A 22585-nucleotide genomic window follows, 5' to 3' on the forward strand; every position below is an offset into this window, starting at 1 on the left:
AAAGGGACCACATCTCCATAAAAGGGAGACTAAGCTCTCACCCAAGAAGGGGAAAGGGCTAAAAGGCAGCACCTTCCACAAGCCACGAAGTCACAGGCTAAAGGAAAGATCAATCCCCAACGCAGAAGCCCTGATGAAGGTGATTCCCTAAAAACTAGCCTGCCAACACACAACCAATGTGCAATAGAAGCATCAGTGACACTGCAAGTCCATTCACCTGCAGAGCAGTGAATTCAATGGATACTACAGCAAGCTGACCAAGGGAAACCACCTAAGGTGCAAAACAAGCCCAATGAGCAACGACACTCAGAAAACCTGGCCAACCAAGACCAGGTCAAGTAATACGAGTAAAAGGACATAGCCCAACCTCGAACCAACCCTGGAGCCCAGAGGTCCGGTAACAACCCACAACGGGATCCACAAGGGAAAATGCTGAATAAAACCCAGCAACCGGGGGGGGGGGCGGAGCTGGCTCTACATCTGAGCGGTTGCACAACACATCAGCTCCGGCAAAATTTATTATATTCAAATAGTCTTGACCGCTCAGAGCAGATAACTTTTCATGAAACAAGGGCCAATTAACAGATGAAACATCACAGACATAGAGTACTACAAAAGTGACTTGAGCAACAGCATATTTCACTGTTTATGCCAGTAAGGATCACCGCAGCAAAAGTGGAGAGGACGCCATCTTGTCAACTAGGCCACCCCGGGATCTCACTACTAAGACTAGCTCACCCACTGTTGCAACTCAAAGCACCCTGTCCTAAATATGGATAACCACATATCTGAAGCAGTTTTCAAAGATCTTTTTATGGCTTTTGAAAGGAAAATGGATCGCTGCTTGAACGATCTTCGCCATACACTACATTCAGTGCTGACATGTGCGGAAATGGCCCCCGGGGAACTTGAGACTCCGATGCCCCTGTAGAATATTGCCCCTGGCTTCCAAGATCCGGAGCGGATAGAACACACTACCACTCTGACCATGGAACAGTGTAGCCTGACATCCCAAACAGAGCCTCAATGCCTTCTAAGCAAACCCCAGCTAACACTAGCTCCTCAGCGAATAACTTTTATATGGCAGCCAGAGGCTGAACCTGAGCTCTCTCCCCGACAATCATCGGATGCCACTACAACTGACATGAGAAGCCTTACTCCGGGGTCAGTACAACTCAGCACCGCTAAATTGAAGTTACGCCAGAGACCAACAGCTACATTATTGAAGGCACTGACCGTCTTTGAGCCCGGCGCACAAGTCCTCCCACTACAAGATAGGATGTGTCAACCTTCCCCTCTTGAACAAGCAGCTCACTTGCCATTAAGATTTAGAACTGCATTTAAGACTGCCTATATCCTGATCTCAAAAAGAGCTGGCATCGGGTAATGTAGATAACATATCGGAGTATTCACAGTGGACTAATCTACAACACTACTGACTGCTTTCCACTGCCCAGCTCCTGGTGTTTTCGCTCTAAAGCTTAGTATATAAGCTGATATAAGCTGTTATACACTCTTTATCCCCTAATATGCTCTGAACGGTTAGCTCTGCTCTAATAGGGGGCTTGGTTTCCCTAGATTATGATATTTTGTAGTTCTGTTTATACCTCCTAGTTAACAAATAAGAGACCCATTTCAGTCTTGCAACAAGATCATTCCTATTTTCCCTCAGAAATAGTTCTAGTCTAAATGGTTATGTTTTAATGTAGCTTGTGCAGAAAATCTTTACAACCCTGCTGTTGAGTCCTATGTATGGGGAACTCAGTTTTTACAATATGTGTAGACCATAACGGTTATTAGTTGGTGTATATATTTCACTACAGTGATCCCTATTACGATTCAAATTACTCAATTAAACACAATATAGTATCACACTCTATGGCCTGCTCTAACATATATCTCTAAATGTTTATGCTGTGCTAATACTAAGATGAGAAGGGACTCAGTATACTGAAGATTATATAGACCATACTCTTTATTGGAACGGAGTACTAATATTATACATAACTAAAGGCCAGACTCCTACACTATTTAAGACTATTATAGTCCTATGCAACCTAGCTTTTAGTATGGCTCCTCCATATCAATTTAGAGTCACAGTATACAGATAAGTATGCTTCTGTACTTTGGTGCATAGAGGATCCATTAATGTAATCCGGTTCATATGATACATTATTCACTACTATATTCTATGAGGATTCACATTACCACACCATCTCTGCCAGCATGAACTGTTATGCCATTGGGCTAATCCATAAAATGATAATCTCTCTTGCTTCAGTTATTCCTTTTCTCGCACAACATACTATCTCTAAGGCTTTACAATTTAGACTAAAGGATCTGAGCCTGACCTCATACGTGACTGAGTAACTGAATATCCATATACATGTTTAGGATGACTATTGTACATAGACGAATATATAGTTATAGGACTAAATATAGTTGGTCTTTCAAGAAATGACCTTCAGGCATATTGTTTCTCCACTTCTACACCTGCTACATTTAATTTAGAAACATTCTCCTATGGCTCCACCTCCCTCCCCCTCCATCCCCCCCTTCCCCTACTGGGTCCTATACCCACCTTTCTTTAAACCAAGCGGCTCTTGCCCGCTGTACTCTTTCTTTTTCTATCACAAAATCCTTAGTAGTTATATCCCTTCATGGACAAAGACCATTTGTATAATCAAGAAGCTCCACACACCTACATGACAAATACTTTCCCCACCACAAGTGGACCGGCTGATTTCTCACTATATTATCACTTTGTACCCACTTCAGTTTACAAAGAGAGGTCTATTTGGTCTAACTTTTCATAAAACAGAGATATAACTATGTTAACTTATGCTCATAACACTTCTTATAATATTAAAATGAGACCCCATATTTATGTTTGAGAAATTCCACCTATATACTTGCCAACAGATATAGTATTGTGTATGTGTTAAGTGTAAGACAATAATCATTTTACCATTGTTCAAGCACTGTAGTTTCCCTTTTATGATAGCAATCTTTATGCGCATACCCATGTGGAATTGTACTACTTTATTTTTGCCTGTTTGTCTCAATAAAAATATTTAATAAAAAAAAAAAAAAAAAACAGCAACCGGAAGCCCCAGGGAGAACAGATCTGAACCCCCAATTGTTTAGACAAACAATACCTGCCAACTGAACACCCCGTCTGAATAAAAACCCAGACCACAGGGGATATAATGCACTATCCAGATCAACCCGGATAACTAGAAAAACTCGCAAGTCCTGACTCTCCGAAGGAGCCAAGACGGAAAAAGTCGTACGACGACGCTAGACCTTCTAGACTCACCAACAACCTCAGGACAATAAGGCAAGGGTTTACCTTGAGGTCGAAACCACTCGAGCAAGGCTGGTCTCCACATAACCTCCATACAAGCGGTTGATCCCAGGGAGAAAGGGGCACAAACCAACCCCCATTTCGGGAGGAACCCCAAGCAAACTCAAAGAGACCACACCCAGTGTCCCTTAACAGGGAACAAACATCTCCCTGGCACCTGAAAGGAGACCTAACATGGAGATCACAAAGGAAGACCAAAAAGTCTACGAAAAACAGCTAGACAGTACACAGACGATGTGCAATAGCTGCAGCTGGTTACATCTGCAACCTAACCGCTGCAAGGCAGCTGAACTACCCTTCACACTACTAGCTGCTGAGGACGAAGTCCAAAGGACAATCTCAGAGACTCAAAAGAAAAAAGGCCAAACCACTCACTCAGCAGTAAGAAGGCGCTAAGCCCTCCAACTCTCAACCATGTGGGGGAGGAACTCTAGGGTCCGACAATACTAGACACCAGAGATAATGACGCAGCAGAAACTCCACTGACCCAGTCATCTAAATTGAAGGCTATAAGGACTGAGACAATCCTTCCCGCCTTGCAGACCCACAGGTCCTCTAGAATACTTAGTTGAATGTAAAACAAATGAAAACATGAGCACTCTGCAAGTCAACCGGACCAGCCAATCAGAACGGCGCCACGTGTCTGAACAGCCCCAAGACAGAACCGAACCCAACAGGACCAGCCTGCACCCGGGTCCTAACCGTCAAGCTGCATAAATCCTCCCTCAGAGGGAAAGAAGGGAAAACAGACAGACAGAGGACTAACAAGTCCCCAAAAACACTATCTATCCTAGTTTAAGATTCCCGAAGGAAAATAACAAATTAAACGACATCTTAAATCGGATAAAAAGAAAATATAAGGCAACCCGTAGTTTAATGCCCAATAAGAAAACAGGCCTACCGCAGGACCAGCTAAATGGAGCCTTAATCTTCAAAAAAACTGGGAAGGATCTCAAAAAAGAACAGTCAGGAGAATACGTCATCCCCACATGTCTAATGAGGCGCACCATTTGAAGCAGACTGAAAATTCCCGTATCCGAGAAGGATAGGATCATATAGTAACTGAAAAACATGTCTGAGTAAGACCCGAAGGTGCGCCACTCTGTAACGAAAGGCACAACACTCAGGGACAGTTACACCCGCAGGGAACTGTACAGGCCCTCCCCAAGGCGGTAGACCCGGGACAATAGGGCAAGAGCACAATCGCGCAAAAACGTCTGGACTCTGCAGACGAATAATCGCTAAGAATATGTGGAAGCGAAAACGTGCTGCAACCTCCAGGGGGGGGAACAAGCCGCCCCGCGTGGAGGAATAATCAAAATCTGGATTACACGCATGTGTAGAAGTATGGAGCGGTAGGGAACTCCCCTCTTGGAGGACAGGACCCCAGAGGCGGATGGCTCAGCTGACCCTTGATTTCCCGAGCCTGAGGAACCAGGCGCTCCAATATGGCATACCGAACATAACTGATTGACATGTGTCAACGAGGCCAATCCTGATTCTTCCCCGGACGAAGATTCTGAAATTAAAACAGTCTCAGTATCAGAATCCTCCGTAACCGAGTCTGAAATTAGAATAGTCTCAGCATCAGAATCCTCCATAACTGGATAGAGAATATGCCAATATGGTCTATTCCAAGGCAAAACAAAAAGGCACCTGACACCCACAATGGCTGGGGCACTCCCTGCGAACTAGAATTTCTCTGTTGCCACACGGTCAGGAATGCGGAAATGGAGGATGGAACGTAATCACGCTCAGACAGAAGGTAAACCGTATAGTCCAAAAAAGCACGCTCAACCATAAGGTCGCGTCACTTTCAAAGGCCTTTATGTTCCATCCATGAGTCCGTTTAACACTACACATAAGCAGATTGAATCACATAATAAACATGATTAAACCCCCCCTGTTCAATAACCCCCCTCAGGAGATATTAATCCTTGATTCCAAAATACTAAAGGAGACTCACTGAGACCCTTATGTTAAGTTAGTCCCGCAAGGTGGTAGCCTCCCGGCAAAACATTAGTACAGTACATTCACAAAGAAAATGAAAGATCTTACCGGAATCTACGCCATGGAACAGGAACACGGCCTTCAAGTGTGACGGATAGTAGCATCGCCTCCGCCATGGACTTGAGAGAAGAAAGCAGGCAGCCTCACTAATGACCACTTATGGGTCCTGATAATAAGGGTATTTATCAGCGGATAAACACCGCTCAGAAAGGTATAGTATAACTGAGATTGGCTATTATAACTAATAAGGTAATAATTATTTGGTGTGAGAGGATTACTTCATTTTTATAGCATGTGCGAGCAGGTGAGGATGAGTTTGTGTTGTATTTGGGAGGGAGGGGATGGTAGTCTTAAATACTATAGTTCTGAGTAGAGCCCCAAATAAAGGACTAACTGAAGTTAAAGATAATCTAGCTACGGGTATCAGAACGTGGAGATAGAAACGCTAGCATAATAATAATGGTGTAAGAAGTCAGTATGGGTTTGGTATGTGAACTTTTCTATAATCAAATAGGGAGCTCAAACAGGAGCATACAGCCTAGGCTATGGTGGTGTCACATACTGAGAACTCCTACTTAGTTATCATCTTGGTCTAATATGAATATAGTGAGCCATATATATTCTTGTAGTGTACCAATGACTAAAATACATTATGGTACTCTGTAATACTAACTTGATAAGGGACTGGTAGACTAAGGGAATTTTAGAGATTGCTTTGGAATAAAGTTAATCTAGGTACTTTATAAACCGCACTTGAACGGTTAACTAAAGGTTATAAAGAGATCCCTGGGAGCTGGATTCAACACTACATAAAAGGTCTACAATAGTGCTATTAAAGGGACAGTAAAGTCAAAACTAAACTTGCATGATTCAGATAGGGCATGCAATTTTAAACAACTTTCCAATTTACTTTTATCATCAAATTTGCTTTGTTCCCTTGGTGGTATTTTTGAAAAGCTAAACCTAGCTAGGCTCAAACTGATTTCTAAACCGTTGAAAACCGCTTCTTAGCTCAGAGCATTTTGAAAGTTTTTCACAGTTAGACAGTGTTAGTTCATGTGTGTCATATAGATAACATTGTGCTCACTCCAGTGAAGTTATTTAGGAGTCTTCACTGATTGACTACACTGCATGTCTGTCAAAAGCACTTAGATAAGGAGGCTGTCTGCAGAGGCTTAGATACAAGGTAATCACAGAGCTAAAAAGTATATTAATATAACTGTGTTGGTTATGCAAAAACGGGGAATGGGTAATAAAGGGATTATTTATCTTTTTAAATAAGAAAAATGTTGGTGTATACTGTCCCTTTAAGTTGGCTAAATAATAATAAACAATAAATGTGATCTCCAGAATATAGCATGCAGACCCAAGAAGAAAGCAAATATTATGGATTAGAAGCAATTACATAGCGGAATAGTAATCAAAAGGGGACATAGTAGCTTATTCCATTTCAAATCTAAATTCTGCACATTTAGGAGTCTTGATAGTCAGGGGCCTATGAATCACTCTATAATCAGTCATTACTAGTATTAGATAGTGTTGTACATACATATTGATGGCCAAGTTCTAATGCCTAACATGGGAGACAACAGGGTTAAAAATTGCTGCTATTTTAACCTCTCCAAACGATTCAGGCATTTTAAGCGGTCTTAAAAGGCTGTAAATGGTATTTTTGTGCCTGATGTTGAGCGCTAAACACACTATCATCAACTTCTAAAGCAGTATTAGGATAGTTCCTGACTCAGGATATATTACAAGTTAAAATTCGAAGTTAAGAAAGAGAAATACTCAAAAGAAAACTACAGTATTATACACTGCGTAAAAGATTAAACATAACAGCTGAAATAACGTTGCTGTGTGAAGAATATTTCACATCTCGTCTCATTTAAGCAGGTAGTGATCTAATCCCACCCCAATTATGATAAAAGAAAAAGGAGTGTTTAAACTCTTCTGTAACAAAACTGTTCCATTGTCAGATTGTAGGACCTCAAGTTCAGGGAAACCTCCATACACATCTAGTCGCAAGCACCTCAAAAGCACCCCATCTTGAGCCATCCCCTCAGGTATGGGACTGCAATGGACGATTACTGGTATATTTATTCCACCCTGGTCTATGTGACTTTCGTGTCTTTGTCCATCCGGGAGTATCCTGGGGTCCGACATTGGGTAGTATATGGGACTCAGGCAGCATTCAAGAGGGTCGGTCGCATCCCTCCAAAGAGTTACCGAGAACAAGTCTCCGGCTCCCGACCATACATGACAAACCGAATAGAAGTTAGGTAGCCACTCCTGATGTACCAACGATATGATAGCGTTACTCTCCGATGACTTGTCAACGGGTATTGCTGCAGTGACTGAACCGACAGAGTCCCGGTCTGACTTAAGTAAGATACACAAAGGCTTGGGCTTCTCTGGGAGCCCTCTCTCTCCAAGTACTCCTCTGTTAAATATACATCAAAACTCTAATGGGTGAGTATTTTGTTCAACTGTGTCTCTAGATAACCAGACACCAGCCGTTGCAAGAGGCTTCGGGCCTTCAACTCCCACCGGGGAGACTTCCTGGCCACTGCGTTGTATAAAGAGTGTTAACTCGTCAAAGTTGCGACATATTTGTTGCTCTAGATTATATAGCAAGGTATGTAGGGTTATATGAAGGTCCTCTCCATTGGAAATAGCCATGCCGGACTTAGTTACCCCCAGTCTCGGGGGGGGGGGGAATGTTTGTGTTCGTAGTAGGCCTCTAGTATTTCTTCTGCCGTGTTCTGGCTTGGAAGATCATGAATGCAATAATTTTCATATGTATCTGCTCTGCTTGAAGTTAAAAGACCAAAGAAAGTCTCATTGATGCTGGATTCAATTGAATTCAGCTGATATTTTGCAGATTATTTATATCACTTCCAGAGCCAGATAAAAATGAGACTTATCATGGCCGTTGGTTAGACACGCCCCCCTGTGGTATATATTTAAGTAAATGTGGTAAATAGTGGCTGTCTGCATGAAGCAGAGTATTCCCAGCTATACTTTTCCTAAATGTCAGTAGTGAAACACCCAGTATCGTCTTTAAAGACTATAAGTCAAAAATATTGAAGGAGCAAACATTGAAATGGGAAGTAACAAGCCTTGATAAATATCTGGAAGCTAAAGGGAAGGAGTTACCACTTTTGTGTCTTTTTTCAAAAACATTTTTTTGTGAAACCAAATTGTGTAATTAAATATGTGGTTTGATGCATTTTTATGCTGTGACCTCTGATCTTTTATAATTAGGACTATTGTTCAGTTGAGTGCCAGATAAGGGTATACTTAAACCATCTGGGGGAGATATATATATTTGTATTACCCACAGCTGGGATACTTTTTCTTGTATGGATATGGAGATATATATATATATATATATATATATATATATATATATATAATTCACAGAAGAGATAAGCACAGTCTTACGGTATAACCACAGCCGCCAGGGTCGATGCGATGTGGCGACCAGGCTTTTTTAAAATGTGTATATAAGGTGGGTACTTGTGTTGTGGTGTTAGGAATTCTTTTCGGGGCTATGTCTATTCCATGATTTTGATACTTGGCAACATTTGACAAAGGTGTTGTAATAACACCGAAACATTATGTTTGTTATGTGATGTCTTTCAAGATGAATTAAAGATTTTGGATATTGTGCTGAAGACCAGTGAGTGCCTTTTTTTCGAAAGAGGACTGTTCACATCATTAGGAAGTGCACCCTGGCGGCTGTGGTTATACCGTAAGACTGTGCTTATCTCTTCTGGGAATTATTTATATTGTTTATATGAGATAATGCACTCCAGCTTTGTTTAACGCTGTAATTTGTTGTATGGTTGTACATGGAACAGGAGGAAGATTTTTAACACTGTTTGTGCATATAATCTGTGTTCTTGCAACTTATACAGACTTTCCTATACAATGGCAACTATAATACTGGATATGGAGAGTTTATACATGGACGATGACTTTAATACGGAAGCATTAGGATTCACAGATGAAGATACAGAGAGAATCAGGTATGCAGATGATCTGAGTGAGTTGAGGGGAAATACCCCAATTAACATCTATCATAAATTATTAAATTTATGAAAAAAGGAAATAGATTATCATCTTCATGCTGTATCTCTCTCAGGGTATCATCGTAAGAAGTATATCCCTAGGCGGTTTAGAATAAAAAATATCCCCACACTAGGTCGCCAGAATATGGAATTCTGCAGGAGGTGGTGCTCAGTGTTGAATAAATGCTCCTATGACCTATTACTTTTGGTCATAGAGGAGGTCAGCAGACTTGAATAAAAATTAAAGCTGAAATTGAGGCCACCAAACTGCAGAATTACCAAATTATGGCAGACGATGAGACACAAGATTGGGTAACCAAATTGGATAGTATGGTTGCCAAATACAGAAACAAATTAATTACGTTTAAAAATAAAAAATTAAATACAGTCGAAAGTGATTACAGGGATAAACATGTTTATAGATGGTTGTACGGCAAAGATGAGATGCCTAGATACAAACGCAGAAATATACGTACAAGAAATACCCTGAGTTTAGTTGACAGTAGTGGGGGTGATTCATCGGCACTGAAAATGCAGAGGTTAACACCAAGGGGGCCACTCAGCAACAGTCTTTTTCTGGAGTGGCCATGAGATCTACGGCCAAACCGTGGTTACCAATAGGTCAAAAGGAATCAAAAGAAATAGATGGCCACACACTAGGAGAGGGGGACATAAGTCGAAGGAAGCAACCAAAGAAAAAAATGATTATTTTTAACCTCAGTTCTAGACAACTGAGTGACGCTGAAATTTCAGTGTTGAATCGTGGTCTCTCATTTATACCCACCCCCAAATGTGATACATTCAATACTTATGTGGGCATCTACAAATTTCAGAGACAACTGAAGTTAAAAGATTTTTTCAAAAGTGAGTCTACAACTGCTACATCCGTTTTTAAAAAACCATCATCCTTTGAACCCCCTAATACTCACCATTCTATTAGGGGTTTCACAAGAATGGTATGTCACGATGTAAATAAATCTAAATCATGCACTGCTTATCCTAATGTGAGTGTTGAGGAGAGATTAGCAATTAAAACCCAGAGTAATGATAATTTGATAGTCATCTGCCCTGCGGATAAGGGCGGCTCTATAGTTATACAAGATTATACCCAATATAGAGCTGAAGCTTTGCGCCAACTCTCTGACACTAATGTGTATCTTAAACACAGGGGTAATCCAACCATGACTTTTAAGAAAGCCATTGATCAACACATTCACATGGGTTTTGAATCAGGAACACTAACTGAACAGGAAGTGAATTTCCTAACTACAGAATATCCTAAAATACCTGTGTTATATTTGTTGCCGAAGGTGCACAAGACTCTTGAGGATCCCCTTATTATCCGGTCTAGATATGTTTATTGACTTTCATTTGCAGCCTGTAGTGAAAGGTACAACTGCATACCTACAGGACTCACCGAGTCTTATTCAAATTCTCAGGAGTTTTGCAGGTTTACAAACTGATGATATCCTGGTCACCATGGACGTTGACAGTCTCTACACCTCTATCCCCATTGGGGGAGGTGTGGCGGCTGTCAGGTCCATAGTGACGGATAACCCTCTGTATGAGGGACCGCCTATTGAGTTTCTATGTGAGATGTTAACACTGTGCCTTGATAAAAACTATTTTAGATTTGAAAGAGTTTATTACCTGCAAATCTCTGGGACAGCCATGGGTTCAAACATGGCACCCTCATATGCTAATCTGTACTTGGCATGGTATGAGCAGCAAGCCATGAAACCATTTACCCATCCCCACATCAGGTACTATGTACGTTACATAGATGACGTGTTCCTGGTGTGGGGAGGGAATGAGGATGAGTTAAAGCAATGGGTGTCATGTTTGAACTCCATGGACTGTCCCATTAGATTTAAACTTGAGTACAGCGAGACAGTAATTCACTTTTTGGATCTTAATATCTTTAAAGTTAAAGGTGATGAGTGTTGTACCCTTATACAAAGTTAACGGATCGTAATTCATTGCTGGAGGCTAGTAGTTTCCACCCTAGACATCAGAAAGTGGGTATAGTTACATCTCAGCTCACTAGGGTCATCCGCAACAACAGTGATGAACCCACTATGTTGGAACAGTTAAATGAGATGGAAATTAAGTTGATAAGAAGGGGTTACGATGGTGCGATGGTCCGTGACACTAGAGAGGCTGCTGGAATGTACTGTGAAGAATGTACCAAAAGCACAAAAAGGGTTAACATCACAGCTGAACTTTGTAAGCACATATACTCCAATAAGTCAAGCGCTGACGAGGTCGGTACACCAACATTGGGCTTTCTTGGAGACGGATGCCACGCTCCCTTTCCAGGGTATCAAGCCACCATGGACGGTACATAGGCGGGCAGATAATCTGCGGGATCTACTGGTAAAAACGGATCCAGTTGGATGTTATCAGAGTGAAACTTGGCTAAAATCCTCAAGCAAAGGATGCTTTACGTGTGGAAATTGCACGACATGCAATAGCATGATGAGGGGCAAAACGTTTCAACATCCCCACAATAATCAACACTATACCATCCGCCATCGACTCACTTGTACCAGTACACATGTTATATACATGTTGATTTGCCCGTTTTCCCTGGTATATATTGGGAAAACAATTACATTCCGCCACTATCTAGGGGAGGTAATAGAGCAAAACGGCTTCTCCAAAGGGAGACAAAGTGGATCTATACACTTGATACCCTAATACCTAGGGGACTCAATACTTACCTCGATTTCAGACCATTCTACACCAGATAACCCATAGACTGATCATACATTTACACTATCTAACTACTCCAATATGCATCAGCCCATAAAAGGATCCTACATGAATTTTCATTCTAGTGGGTACACACGGGTTTCTATCCATGGAACAAGAGGCATGAAGTAATGGGGTTAAATTTGTGTATGGTATATCATCTTAATATAATGGAGTAACTTGTGTTATCCTTAAGAGTTAATTGGTTAAACACACTTGTGAGAATTTGTCTGTATATAGTTGCAACTGGAGCGTAGAATTTATGTAACAAAATGATATTGATTTTAATTATTCGTGACAGGTCCGCATTTTTGCGTTTGACATATGGGTGGCGTTTTGTCAGGAGGAATGGTTTTTGATGAACCCTCAATAATGGAGCACTGTTGTGCTTTACTTGTTCATTTTGTTAAAGCACCTTCCCTTTGACTGTCGCTTACAGTTATGTCATACGCGATTGCGGGCTTAGTCTATAAGCTTTGTGTATGTGGTTACTATGGTAACCCTTAGCCAATCAAATCGCGATGACGCGTCACACTCACGTTTTAGCGAGATGACGTCATTGAGGGTCGATGCGATGTGGCGACCGGGCTTTTTAAAAATGTGTATATAAGGTGGGTACTTGTGATGTGGTGTTAGGACTTCTTTTTGGGGATATGTCTATGCTGATGAAGGGGACAGTGTCTCCGAAAACGTTTCATTAAAGAGTGATTTGTTTGAAAAAAAGACCTGAGAGTGCATCTATTTGTTGGAATATATATAACTAGAAGAAGATATACAAGCAGTTCCTGTCCAGCACTATTACCTATTTATTTATGCGGAATATGTGCCTAGGTTAGAAACACCTCAACATACCAAACCGTATATCATATATATATATATACACACATACATACATACACACATACATATACACATACACACACGTGTGTGTATATATATATATATATATATATATATATATATATATATATATATATATATATGTATGTATGTATGTTAAAGCCCTTTGCCTAATTTTTTTGTTCTAATACCTTATAACTTTTTTGTGCAATATTTGTATTATTTTTATAAGATAGTGTTATTATGAGTGTAACTGTACTATGTAATGTATTTATTAGACAGTGTTATGTGTGTAACTGTACTGTGTAATGTATTTAGACAGTGTTATTATGTGTGTAACTGTACCGTGTAATGTATTTATTAGATAGTGTACTATGTAATGTATTTATTAGTGTTATGAGTGTAACTGTACTGTGTAATGTATTTATTAGATGGTGTTATGAGTGTAACTGTACTGTGTAATGTATTTATTAGACAGTGTTATTAAGAGTGTAACTGTACTGTGTAATGTATTTATTAGACAGTGTTATTATGAGTGTAACTATACTATGTAATGTATTTATTAGACAGTGTTATTATGAGTGTAACTGTACTATGTAATGTATTTATTAGATGGTGTTATTATGAGTGTAACTGTACTATGTAATGTATTTATTAGTGTTGTGTGTAACTGTGTAATGTATTTATTAGATGGTGCTATTATGAGTGTAACTGTACTATTTAATGTATTTATTAGACAGTGTTATTATGTGTGTAACTGTACTATGTAATGTATTTATTAGACAGTGTTATGTGTGTAACTGTACTATGTAATGTATTTATTAGATAGTGTACTATGTAATGTATTTATTAGTGTTATGTGTGTAACTGTACTGTGTAATGTATTTATTAGATGGTGTTATGAGTGTAACTGTTCTATGTAATGTATTTATTAGATAGTGTTATTATACAGGTAGCCCTCAGTTTACGCCGGGGTTAGGTTCCAGAAGGAATGGTTGTAAATCGAAACCGTTGTAAATTGAAACCCAGTTTATAATGTAAGTCAATGGGAAGTGAGGGAGATAGGTTCAAGGCCCCTCTCAAAATTGTCATAAGTAACATCTAATACATTATTTTTAAAGCTTTGAAATGAAGACTTTAAATGCTAAACAGCATTATAAACCTAATAAAATAATCACACAACATAGAATATATAATTAAACTAAGTTAAATTAACAAAAACATTTGCTAAACAGCATTATAAACCTAATAAAATAATCACACAACTCAGACTTCACTTGCATTTTTCTGCAAACAGTTCTTTCTATGCATTCCAATCTGGACTGATTTATAGACAGGAAGATCTTGTTAATTTGAAATCTGCTCGATAGCTCAGGTCTGGTTAAATTGATTAATTTCAGCTTGCTTGGCTTTGCTGCAACACAATCGGACAGCTCCACCTACTGGCTATTTTAATAAATGCACTGCTTCTCAATGCTTTTCAATAGCAGTCACATGACTGGAAAAAAAGGTAGTTATTCTGAAACGGTGTAAATTGAACCGTTGTAAAACGAGGGCCACCTGTATGTGTAACTGTACTATGTAATGTATTTATTAGATAGTGCTATTATGTGTGTAACTGTACTGTGTAATGTATTTATTAGATGATGTTATTATGAGTGTAACTGTACTGTGTAATGTATTTATTAGATGGTGTTATTATGAGTGTAACTGTACTATGTAATGTATTTATTAGATGATGTTATTATGAGTGTAACTGTACTATGTAATGTATTTATTAGATGATGTTATGAGTGTAACTGTACTATGTAATGAATTTATTAGATGTTATGAGTGTAACTGTACTATGTAATGAATTTATTAGATGTTATGAGTGTAACTGTACTATGTAATGTATTTATTAGATGATGTTATGAGTGTAACTGTACTATGTAATGTATTTATTAGATTATGTTATGAGTGTAACTGTACTATGTAATGTATTTATTAGACAGTGTTATTATGTGTGTAACTGTACTATGTAATGTATTTATTAGACAGTTTTATTATGTGTGTAACTGTACTATGTAATGTATTTATTAGATAGTGCTATTATGTGTGTAACTGTACTATGTAATGTATTTATTAGACAGTGTTATTATGTGTGTAACTGTACTGTGTAATGTATTTATTAGATAGTGTTATTATGAGTGTAACTGTACTATGTAATGTATTTATTAGATAGTGTTATTATGAGTGTAACTGTACTGTGTAATGTATTTATTAGATAGTGTTATTATGAGTGTAACTGTACTATGTAATGTATTTATTAGACAGTGTTATTATGAGTGTAACTGTACTGTGTAATGTATTTATTAGATGTGTTATTATGAGTGTAACTGTACTGTGTAATGTATTTATTAGATGTGTTATTATGAGTGTAACTGTACTATGTAATGTATTTATTAGATGGTGTTATTATGTGTGTAACTGTACTATGTAATGTATTTATTAGATGGTGCTATTATGAGTGTAACTGTACTATGTAATGTATTTATTAGCTGGTGCTATTATGAGTGTAACTGTACTATGTAATGTATTTATTAGATAGTGTTATTATGAGTGTAACTGTACTGTGTAATGTATTTATTAGATAGTGTTATTATGAGTGTAACTGTACTGTGTAATGTATTTATTAGACAGTGTTATGAGTGTAACTGTACTATGTAATGTATTTATTAGACAGTGTTATTATGAGTGTAACTGTACTGTGTAATGTATTTATTAGATGGTGTTATTGAGTGTAACTGTACTATGTAATGTATTTATTATATTGTGTTATTATGAGTGTAACTGTACTATGTAATGTATTTATTAGACAGTGTTATTATGAGTGTAACTGTACTATGTAATGTATTTATTAGACAGTGTTATTATGTGTGTAACTGTACTGTGTAATGTATTTATTAGATGGTGTTATTATGAGTGTAACTGTACTATGTAATGTATTTATTAGACAGTGTTATTATGTGTGTAACTGTACTATGTAATGTATTTATTAGATAGTGCTATTATGTGTGTAACTGTACTATGTAATGTATTTATTAGATGATATGAGTGTAACTGTACTATGTAATGTATTTATTAGATGATGTTATGAGTGTAACTGTACTATGTAATGTATTTATTAGACGATGTTATGAGTGTAACTGTACTATGTAATGTATTTATTAGACAGTGGTATTATTTGTGTAACTGTACTATGTAATGTATTTATTAGATAGTTATTATGTGTGTAACTGTACTATGTAATGTATTTATTAGACAGTACAAAACAATGCACAAACAGCACCTTAAGTTTCCAAATTCCCTTTTTCAACTCAGGGTTTGTGGTGACCGGTGGAGTAGAGGAGACTGCCTTCCTCTCAGTATTCCAACAAAAAGAGTGTCCACAGCACCAAATAAATGAAAAGAGGTTTATTCTGGTACAAACATTAAAACATGCAACGTTTCGGGATCCATTCCCTTAATCATGCATAGATACAACAGGTGTGTGCACATGCTTTATAGGGAGACACATTAACCCTTTAATGACATTTAAGCATTACTTGTATTATAGCATCACCTAGTGGAGAATGAAAATCATTACATTTTATTAATTACAACTATTTGTTTTGATGCTTTTAACTTTTATAAAGACAAAACTAAGTGCACTTAACCCATTGATTGTATTAAAAACAATACTTACATAGAACAGATGCCATAATTTACAGAAACACAGAAAAATCAAGTTCCCTATTTAAACCTAGGGGAACCATTGAATTTAACTTATGAATCCAAAAGGATTCCTTTTGCTTTAACACCTGCTCCCTGTTTCCTCCTCTGCGGAGTCTTCCTTTACCATCAATAACTTGCCATCTGAGCTGGCTAATACTATGGCCTGCTTCTATAAAATGACAAGAAACAGGAGCATTCATATCCTTACAGCGTATATTGGTTCTATGCTGACTCATCCTGTCTCTTACTTTTCTGGTCGTCTCCCCCAAGTAGATCTTCGAGCATGGGCACTTAATGAGATAAACTACGAAGGATGAGTCACATGTATAATGTTCCTTAATTTTAAACTTTTTCCCTGTTAATGGATGTAAAAATTCTTTACCTTTAATGACAGCATTACAACTGGCACACCCTAGACATGGGAATGTGCCTGTGTTTTTAGAAGTGATATATGTTTGCTTCTGGGCTTTACTGGATCCTATATCACTCCTCACTAACCTATCCTTTAAGTTAGGTACTCTTTTATATGCCATCATGGGGAGTTCTTTAAATGCTGTAATTTCAGGATTACAATTTTTAAGGACATTCCAATGCTTATTAACAATTCTAGAAATCTCCTTGCTGTAAGGGTTGAATTGTGTAACACATACCATACGCTGATTTTTATCCTTTCTATTCTTATTAAAGGTTACTTCTTCTTTTAAAATTTTCTCTTTTTCTGTGTTAACTAGAGGGTCTGGATAACCCCTTTCCTTGAATCTTGTAGCCATTTCATTTAACCTCAGCTCTACCAATGTTTTGTCAGTTACTATCCTTTTAACCCTTAACATTTGGCTACGAGGTAACAAATTTTTTAATCTATCTGGGTGATAGCTATCAAATGACAATAGGGTGTTTCTGTCAGTGGGTTTCTTATGTAAATCTACGTTTAATAGACCATCAGTGTTCCTATATACAACAGTATCTAGAAAAACAATTTTTTCCTCACTGTGAGATAGGGTATACTTAACCCCATTAAAAGAGTTATTAAGTTGTTCAACAAAGGATAAAAGGGATCCAAATGCTGGCACTTATACCACCCCGCAATTATATTTTGTGGAAGAGCTTTTGAGATTAGTGTTATATCACAATTATTTCCTCTTTGCTGATGATTGGTACGAACAGGTCAGGGGAACTGCTATGGGGTCCAATGTCGCCCCATCATACGCCAACCTCTTTATGGGACAAATTGAAGAAAAGTTTGTATATGAGAATACCTTGTTCAAACTCTATGGAGCAGCCTGGTGGCGCTTCATAGATGATGTGTTTGGCGTGTGGTGGGGTGACATTGGATCCCTTTTATCCTTTGTTGAACAACTTAATAACTCTGTTAATGGGGTTAAGTATACCCTATCTCACAGTGAGGAAAAAATTGTTTTTCTAGATACTGTTGTATATAGGAACACTGATGGTCTATTAAACGTAGATTTACATAAGAAACCCACTGACAGAAACACCCTATTGTCATTTGATAGCTATCACCCAGATAGATTAAAAAATTTGTTACCTCGTAGCCAAATGTTAAGGGTTAAAAGGATAGTAACTGACAAAACATTGGTAGAGCTGAGGTTAAATGAAATGGCTACAAGATTCAAGGAAAGGGGTTATCCAGCCCCTTTAGTTAACACAGAAAAAGAGAGAATTTTAAAAGAAGAAGTAACCTTTAATAAGAATAGAAAGGATAAAAATCAGCGTATGGTATGTGTTACACAATTCAACCCCTACAGCAAGGAGATTTCTAGAATTGTTAATAAGCATTGGAATGTCCTTAAAAATTGTAATCCTGAAATTACAGCATTTAAAGAACTCCCCATGATGGCATACAAAAGAGTGCCTAACTTAAAGGATAGGTTAGTGAGGAGTGATATAGGATCTAGTAAAGCCCAGAAGCAAACATATATCACTTCTAAAAACACAGGCACATTCCCATGTTTAGGGTGTGCCAGTTGTAATGCTGTCATTAAAGGTAAAGAATTTCTTCATCCATTAACAGGGAAAAAGTTTAAAATTAAGGAACATTATACATGTGACTCATCCTTCGTAGTTTATCTCATTAAGTGCCCATGCTCGAAGATCTACTTGGGGGAGACGACCAGAAAAGTAAGAGACAGGATGAGTCAGCATAGAACCAATATACGCTGTAAGGATATGAATGCTCCTGTTTCTTGTCATTTTATAGATGCAGGCCATAGTATTAGCCAGCTCAGATGGCAAGTCATTGATGGTATAGGAAGACTCCGCAGAGGAGGAAACAGGGAGCAGGTGTTAAAGCAAAAGGAATCCTTTTGGATTCATAAGTTAAATTCAATGGTTCCCCTAGGTTTAAATAGGGAACTTGATTTTTCTGTGTTTCTGTAAATTATGGCATCTGTTCTATGTAAGTATTGTTTTTAATACAATCAATGGGTTAAGTGCACTTAGTTTTGTCTTTATAAAAGTTAAAAGCATCAAAACAAATAGTTGTAATTAATAAAATGTAATGATTTTCATTCTCCACTAGGTGATGCTATAATACAAGTAATGCTTAAATGTCATTAAAGGGTTAATGTGTCTCCCTATAAAGCATGTGCACACACCTGTTGTATCTATGCATGATTAAGGGAATGGATCCCGAAACGTTGCATGTTTTAATGTTTGTACCAGAATAAACCTCTTTTCATTTATTTGGTGCTGTGGACACTCTTTTTATTTATTAGACAGTGGTATTATGTGTGTAACTGTACTATGTAATGTATTTATTAGATAGTGCTATTATGTGTGTAACTGTACTATGTAATGTATTTATTAGATTATATGAGTGTAACTGTACTATGTAATGTATTTATTAGATGGTGCTATGATGAGTGTAACTGTACTGTGTAATGTATTTATTATATTGTGTTATTATGTGTGTAACTGTACTATGTAATGTATTTATTATATTGTGTTATGTGTGTAACTGTACTATGTAATGTATTTATTATATTGTGTTATTATGTGTGTAACTGTACTATGTATTGTATTTATTAGATGGTGTTATTATGAGTGTAACTGTACTATGTAATGTATTTATTAGATTATATGAGTGTAACTGTACTATGTAATGTATTTATTAGATGATATCAGTGTAACTGTACTATGTAATGTATTTATTAGATAGTGTTATTATGAGTGTAACTGTACTGTGTAATGTATTTATTAGATGGTGCTATGATGAGTGTATCTGTACTGTGTAATGTATTTATTAGACAGTGTTATGTGTGTAACTGTACTATGTAATGTATTTATTAGACAGTGTTATGAGTGTAACTGTACTATGTAATGTATTTATTAGATGGTGCTATGATGAGTGTAACTGTACTATGTAATGTATTTATTAGATGGTGCTATGATGAGTGTAACTGTACTGTGTAATGTATTTATTAGACAGTGTTATGTGTGTAACTGTACTGTGTAATGTATTTATTAGATGGTGTTATGTGTGTAACTGTACTGTGTAATGTATTTATCAGACAGTGTTATTATGAGTGTAACTGTACTATGTAATGTATTTATTAGATAGTGTTATTATGTGTGTAACTGTACTGTGTAATGTATTTATTAGACAGTGTTATGTGTGTAACTGTACTGTGTAATGTATTTATTAGATGGTGTTATGTGTGTAACTGTACTGTGTAATGTATTTATCAGACAGTGTTATTATGAGTGTAACTGTACTATGTAATGTATTTATTAGATGGTGTTATTATGAGTGTAACTGTACTATGTAATGTATTTATTAGACAGTGTTATTATGTGTGTAACTATACTATGTAATGTATTTATTAGATGGTGTTATTATGAGTGTAACTGTACTATGTAATGTATTTATTAGATGATGTTATGAGTGTAACTGTACTATGTAATGTATTTATTAGATGATGTTATGAGTGTAACTGTACTATGTAATGTATTTATTAGATGATGTTATGAGTGTAACTGTACTTTGTAATGTATTTTTGTGTGTTTTGCGACACTTTTTGTTTTGAAAAACAGTTAACCAGAGCTCTGAGGACGCGGTAATCATTCTAAAGTAAATCCCAATTGCGCTCAAGTGATCGTGTTAACGTTCAACTGGTAATAGACGTAAACCCAACAAGCGCAAAAAACCCTTATCACTCGCACGCAAATGTTTGCGTTCCACTCATAATCTGGCCCCTATATGAGGTTTTTCATATATGTTTGTAATTTTCCATTCTTATGACGATGACTAACAAAATTAAAGGGACATTAAACACTTTGCATTGTACGTTCATTATTTATTTATTTTTTGTCTCCTTTTACTATAATTCAATTATTTCTGAAAATTGTGGGCGTTACAGTTCCTGATAAAAATGGAAATGCAGACTCCAGACTTAAGGGACATTAAACACTAAATAAGTGCCAGATAGAATGATGCATTCAATGAAAAGATTAGTCTGAGAATAACAAGTAGATGTATTTTACAAAGTTCCATTAGCTGTTTAAATATTGACAAAATAAGTGTAAAGTTTTAGTGTCTATAAAACAATGGGAGCTGCCATGTTGTAACTTAGGTTACTTTCACTGCTGTGGCCAATTAGGGACAGTTATAAATAGGTCACTAGAGTGTGCAGCCAATGGCTGTGTGGTATATAACAGTGTTCAGCACTTCCATTTCTAACAAGAACTGAAAAGCTCACAATTTCAGCATGGAATTACAGGAAAAGGGGACAAAATAAATTATGAAAGTATATTGTAGACACATATATATATATATATATATATATATATATATATATATATATATATATATATATATATATATATAAATTAATTTTCAGTTTATATTACCATCTCAAAGTGTTTAATGTCCCTTTAATCCTGCTATATTCAACACAGTGTTTGGTTGTACACTCTAGTGACCCATTTATACTTGTCCCTATATGGTTTCAGCAGAGAAGAAAACCTAGGTTACAGCATGGCACCATCCACTGATTTACAGGCACTAAATCTTTAAACTTATTTTTTCAATATTTAAAAAAATAATATAATATTATTATTTTCTGTTAATCTTTACTTTGAATACATCATATCATTTATTTAGTATTTAATGTTTCTTTAATTTCCAGTTCTTGAGGGTGCTACAGGTCTATTTTATTGTAAACATACATAATAGGCTACATTATTTAGTGCTGAGCGCCATCTACTGGCCACAGAGTATTATTACAGATACCTGGAGGCAACATCCTGTAGAAAGGTGCAGAAGTATCTCAGAGTCGCCGCCTGGACTGGAGGGAGCAGGCAGGTCACCAGGGTGGTCGCCAGTTCTCGGTCTTGCTTGCCCACAGACTCCTGAATTTGGCACAACGGGTCCTGCAGCTCAAGGGGGATGAGTGGGTAGGGGAGCTCACGAAAGAACTGTTTCAGGAGGGCAGCAACGTCGCTGGGCTGGGCAGTGGTGAAGGAGGTCTCCCCTGATTCCAGCTGAGCCTGGGACACATGCGAGAGAGTGTTAGGGCACTTTTACTAAATGGTGCTATGTTCTTCTAATGCAAGAGGAGACATTACAGAGGAGACGTGTCCTTCAGCAGTTTTCAAGCTTTCAGACTGAACCCTTGTTACCTTCTCTCTATTTAACACCTGCCCCATGTATGTCTCATCCTCTTCCCTTGCTCTCAGGTTTAAAAGGGACAAAAAACTCAATTTTTTCTTTCCTGATTCAGATAGAACAAAATCTACTTCTATTATCCCCTTTTCCTTAGTTTTC

General features: G+C 37.4%; 1 pseudogene; it reads right to left on the minus strand.

Annotated features, from left to right (window-relative positions):
* LOC128636459 (rho GTPase-activating protein 11A-like) overlaps positions 1-22585 on the minus strand; it is a 119251-nt pseudogene that overhangs the window by 30120 nt on the left and 66546 nt on the right.

The sequence above is a fragment of the Bombina bombina genome, chromosome 7 (genome assembly GCF_027579735.1).
Source record: "Bombina bombina isolate aBomBom1 chromosome 7, aBomBom1.pri, whole genome shotgun sequence".
NCBI classification, from domain to species: Eukaryota; Metazoa; Chordata; class Amphibia; order Anura; family Bombinatoridae; genus Bombina; species Bombina bombina.